General features: G+C 40.7%; 1 pseudogene; it reads right to left on the bottom strand.

Annotated features, from left to right (window-relative positions):
• Positions 1 to 290: 290 nt before the first annotated feature.
• Positions 291 to 2,016, bottom strand: LOC138432423 (tigger transposable element-derived protein 1-like; annotated as a pseudogene).
• Positions 2,017 to 5,994: the final 3,978 nt, after the last annotated feature.

Here is a 5,994-nt window from a genome sequence, read left to right on the forward strand (position 1 = left end):
CATGGCTTTCAATAAGATTCAGTGTAACAAGCAGAAACTGCTCTGTTTTTCAATCCATATGAGGTTTAATATAGGGAATTGGATTCTTTTGAACAATGCAGTGTAAAGTATACAAGCAGACCTTTGAGATACGAGAGTTTGGTTCCAGACCAGTGTAATAAAGCAAATGTTGCAATAAAGTGAATCACACGACTTTTTGGTTTCCCAACGCATATAAAAGTTATGTTTACACTAGACTGTAGGCTGTTAAATGGCAATAGCATTATGTCTGAAAATACAATGCACATACCTTAATTTAAAAATACTTTATCACTAAAAAAATGCTCACCATCACCTGAAAGTTCAGTCAGTTATAATCCTTTTGCTGGTGGAGGGTCTTGCCTTGATGTTGGTGGCTGCTGACTGATCAGGATGGTGGTTGCTGAAAGTGGGAATGGCTATGGCCATTTCTTAAAATGAAGACAACAATGAAGTTTGTGAATCAATTAATTATTCCTTTCACAAATGATTTTCCTATAGCATACAATGTTGTTGGATATCATTTTACCCAGAGTAGAAATTCTTTCAGAATTGGAGCCAATCGTCTCAAACCCTGCTTTATCACCTAAGTTTATGTAATATTAGAAATCGTGTGCTATCATCTCAACAACCTTCACAGCACCTTCACCAGTTGACTCAATCTCAAGAAACCACTTTCTTTGCTCATCCGTAAAAAGTAACTTCTCATCCATTAAAGTTTCATCATGAGATTGCAGCAGTTCACTCACATCTTGAGACTTCACTGCTAACTCTGGTTCTTTTGCTACTTCTATCACATCTGCAGTTACTTCTTCCACTGAAGTCTTGAGCCCTTCAAAGTCAGCCATGAAGACTGCAGCCAACCCCATGGCACTGTTTATTTTGGCCTCTTCCCACGAATTCTGATCGTTCTTAATGCATCTAGAATGGTGGCTCTTTTCCATAAGGTTTCCAGTTGACTTTGCCCAGGTCTAACAAAGGAATTTCTAAGGCATCGATAGCCTTACAAAATATAGTTTTTAAATAATAAAACTGGAAAGTCAAAACTACTCTTTTATCCATGGATTCAAAATGGACGTTGTATTAGCAGGCATAAAAATAACATTAATCTCATTGTACATCTCCATCAGGGCTCTTTGAACAGGCACATCATCAATGAGAAGTAATATTTTGAAAGGCATCTTTTTTTCTGAGCAGTAGGTCTCAATCGTGGGCTTAAAATATTCAGTAAACTCTGTTGTAAACTGATGTGATATGATCCAAGTTTTGTTGTTCCATTTACAAAGTACAGGCAGAGTAGATCTAGCATAGTTCTTAAGGGCCCTAAGATTTTCAGAATGGTAAATGAGCTTTGGCTCTGACTTTTAAAGTTACCATCTGCATTAACCCCTAACAAGAGAGTCAGTCTGTCCTTTGAAGCTTTGAAGCCAGGCAGTGACTTCTCCTCTCTGAGTGTCCTAGATGGCATCTTTTTCCAAGGCTGTTTTGTCTAAGCCAAGCCACCTTCATTAGTTATCTCAGCCAGATCTTCTGGATAACTTGCTGAAGTTTCTACATCAGCACTTGCTGCTTCACCTTGCACTTTGATGTTATAGAGATGACTTCTTTCCTTAAACCTCATGAACCAACCTCTGGTAGCTTCAGACTTCTCTTCTGCAGCTTCCTCACCTGTCTCAGCCTTCATAGAACAGAAGAGAATTAGGGCCTTGCTCTGGATCAGGCTTTGGCTTAAGGTAAGTTGTGGCTGATCTAGTCAGGCTTTTAGCCTAAATAAGGCTGTTTCACTTATTCGTGTGTTGACTGGAGTAGCACTTTTAATTTCCTTTCAGAACTTTTCTCTTTTTGCATTCAGAACTTGGCTAACTGGCACAAGAGGTCTAGCTTTTGGCCTGTCTCACCTTTTGACATGCCCTCCTCACTAAGCTTAATCATTTCTAACTTTTGATCAGAAGTAAAAAACTTGCAGCTCTTCCTTTCACTGAAACACTTAGAAGCCATTGTAGAATTATTAATTGGCCTAATTTCAACAGTCTTGTCCCTCTGGGAATAGAGGAGCCAGAGGAGGGGGAGAGAGATGAGGAACAGCTGGTTGCAAGAGCAGTCACATCACACACTATTCATCTTACACAGGCGTGGCTCGTGATGCCCCAAAACATATAATAGTTACAGTAAGGATCACTGATCACAGATCATCGTAACAAATATGATAATAACTAAAACCTTTGCAAGAATTACCAAAATGTGACATGGAAACAGGAAATAGGCAAATGCTTTTGGAAAAATGGTGCTGATAGACTTGCTCAACACGGGATTACCACAAACCTTCAATTTGTAAAAATGCAGTATACACGAAACACAGTAAAGCAAAGTGCAATAAAATAAGGTGTACCTGTATTCCATTCCCCCACATATAAAATACTAACAATGATTAAAGCTGGGTTATGAGTAGATTGGGAGCTATGTTCTATTTTATGCTTTCACGTGTGTTTGAAGTTGGTTTTCCTCTTTGCATGTCACTCTTCATTTACCGCCACCTCAAATCCCGTCCCTCCCCTGCTCACCCAGTTCTGTGGGAAGCTGGCTTCCTGGACTGTATCACTCTGGTTCCCCGGCTAGTTGTCTTCTGGTTGGTTGTGGCCAATCTGTGGCTCCTGCAGCAGGTTAGAGGGCGTATCTCCTCCCATCTCCCTCCCTACTCTGAGCCGCTCTAGTCAACAGTGGCTGCGCCCTCCAGTAGCTCCTGCCCGAGTGGCCTCTTACTCTCGTGGCTCCATGTCCTCTCTGCTGTGACAGGTGACGATGACTTCCTTCTATTGCTGGTGTCTGCAGGCATGGGCATCCTTTATTGCTTCCCCTTTTGCCACCCCTGTCTCTGTAAGTAGCCCTTTCATTAAAAACCTTTTGAACCATGCAACTGAAGTTCCATTTCCTGCTAGTCTCCCAGCTCCCCTTTATGATCCTCTTCTCAGATGCAGTTCACTACACTCACCAACCTTGGCACACCCCACAGGGCCCCTACACCCTCCTATCCCTAATTTTCCCCTCCCCTCCCTGAACTCACACTACCAAGCCTTTGCGCCTTCCAAGCAGGCTTTTGCATTATGCAAAATAATTTATAAATGAATTGTTAGGCTTAAGGGATTTTTTGCAGGATAAGCTTTCTCAATTTTAAGGGGAGATACAAGGTACAATAACGTGGAAATATCAATATTCTGATAAACATTTCAAGCAGAAGTAGGGAGCTTATTTAGAGGAGCTAGACCTATCAAGCTTGGAATCTATGAAGAGAGGAATGAATATCTATATGTCTGAAGATGGTTCTAAGAGGTGAAATTTGACTCAGTGTTAGAAAAGCAGAAAGCAAGGCTCTTGAGGACTGAAGTTTTGTCTCGTTGTCAGTTCTTTCCCCAGCATCTGGTGTAGTATCTGATACATAGTAAGAACTCCATACACCTGTAAGTGATGGAATGAGTGAGCAAACACGGCAGGAGGCTGCTTGGTCCTTTGTCTCAGCTGTCTACACTTGTCACTTTGTGGGATACCACGTTTTCATCGTTGGTTAACACAAAATCCACATATGGCCCTTAGAATTCTCACTGTGATGTTGGATGAGTCTCTGGGTCTGAACGCCCTCCTTGGCAGAGAGGCTAGGGTCAGAGACTGTCAACATTTATGACTACAGCAATATTAAAAATGCTTTGAACCTCATTTTTTGTTTGGCGGGTGTTCTTGCTTTGTTGGGTTTTATCTGGTTGATTGCTTTGGTAAACTGTGTGTTTGTTTTTGGCATAAATGTGGCATTTTGAGATAGCATATGTTCCTAAGATATTTCTCACTTGTGTTGACATTAACCACTTTATAGGAATTGCCTGAGGCACCCTGCCCGTACACAAGTTTATCTTTCAGAAAAGTTTACAAAATATGTTAATAAGAGTAGAGGAAGAGATGGATAGTCTAAACTGAAAGTCATCTATTTAAAAAGTGGGAAGATAAAGGGCCTAACTGACAAAACAGTCTAACTAGCATCATGGACCAGAAATAGCAATTATTGAGTACATTCGATAGCCACAAACACACTGCTGATACAGAGCAAAATCTAGAAATCTACAGTAAACTGTAGTTTCTGAAAAGACAGACCAAATTTGTGAAACTGTTAAAACCGAGATTAGAATAGCTCTCTTCTACCATCAATTTTGTCAAAAGTAATACAAATCCTCAAGCATCTTTAAATGAGGTAAATAATCCATTCTCAAATAGTGGAAATATTGACATGCAAACCAAAACTATTAAAGATTGGGCTAAGAAAGTCCTAGCTGAAAACATACAGGCATAGTAAAACTTAAAGAATAAAAGGCCATTACTTTCTAAGCCAGAAATAATCTATGACTCCCAGCTAGTTTAATGTATTGCATTTGGATAACTGTGGCTTCGTCGAAACTTGTCAAACATCGCCCATTAAGTTGGGCAACAAATATAAATATAACCTCAGTCAAGCAGACTTCTTGCCTTCCTGATTTAAGGACTTATCACAGAAGTTATTGCAGAAGTATGGCAAAATTAAGTGGAAAATAGAGATGTAAGTTGAAGAGGAAATATTCTTTTAGTAAGTGGTATGAGAATTCCCTTTGAGGGGAGAGCCATCTTTGTTGGGAAAATTTCTAATTTGAAGAAGAGGCAGAAACAGTAATAGTCACCAACTATTCTAGGGTTTCCTGGTATTTCTCAGACTCTTAAAGTCAGTGGAGCCGTGTGGGACATTTTCCGGCCCGTGGACCATAGACCTCAGCAGTGACCACAACACTGTGTGATGCTTTGAGGTAGGAGCTTGCAGGAGTGCTTGATGTGTTGAAATGGCTGTGCTCCTGTCACCTGGGGTCCCTGAGTGGCATTGAGGAGTAGGTTTCCTTGATAATCCATATTGGACATCCACCAAGAGTTGGAGATAATCTTTTGTTGTGATAGCCTCTAAGATTTTATAATTAGATTTGTTACAGGAGCTTTATCTCACCTATCCCGATATATACAGACTTGAAAAGCCTAGGGGTGCACAAAACTAATGTGCATGAAGAACTTGGACCTTGTTCTAAGAAAGGAAAAGAAAGAGAGTAATATAGGCAAGAAGTGAAGGGAGGCTGTGAATTATTACAAGGGAATCCCTACCCTATGACTTCCAAATCTTGAGTAAATGCTACAAAAACTCACTAATACTTGCTCTGAGTAGATTATCAGTAAAGCTTTGCAACAGGATGATGCAGGAATAGAAAAAGAGGCAATACACTTGCTCTCAGAAGCAATATCACAATAGCATGGGGAAGCAGCAGAAATCTTGGGCAGGCTTGTGAGATCTTCAACCCATGAAATAGGTGGGCTGAGGCCCTCCTGTGTCCAACTGAAGGGTCAAGGGAGCCTGAGCTTTCTTGTTTTGTTTGGGCCATTAAACCATTTCTTATAGTCACAGGAAAAGGTTCTTTTACTATTAAAAAATTACTTTCATTTGATTCAGTAAAATCCAGGCAGTCTTATCACATAGTCATAGAATCTCAAGATCTCAAGGTTACAAAAAAATCAGTGGTCGCCTACTCTAATCCTTCCCTTTCCCTCTTTCTGGTCTCATCCCAGCAGGCGGCTTCTGCTCTCTGCTTGGACAGCTCCACTGGCAGAGAATTCACTCTCCCCCAAAGCAGCTCATTCCATCTCTGCATGGCTCTGATAGTCTCTAAATTCTCCCTTACATTGAACTACAGTCCTTCTCTCTGTCACTTTAACCCAGCGACATACAAAAGTCTAATCTCTCTTCCACAAAATAGGTCTTCAACTACTCTGACAGCATTTTTTGGAAAAGCATTACCCATATTCCCTTCACCAAGCCTGGGTAAGGTCTGTCCCTTTTCTTCTGCTAATTACTCTGCCCTTCAGGAATGGTTAGATGGCAGGAAGCAGGAATAAAAGGGAATGCGGGTCATGTTAATATCATGT

This window comes from Ovis canadensis, chromosome 2 (assembly GCF_042477335.2).
Source record: "Ovis canadensis isolate MfBH-ARS-UI-01 breed Bighorn chromosome 2, ARS-UI_OviCan_v2, whole genome shotgun sequence".
Classification (NCBI taxonomy): Eukaryota; Metazoa; Chordata; class Mammalia; order Artiodactyla; family Bovidae; genus Ovis; species Ovis canadensis.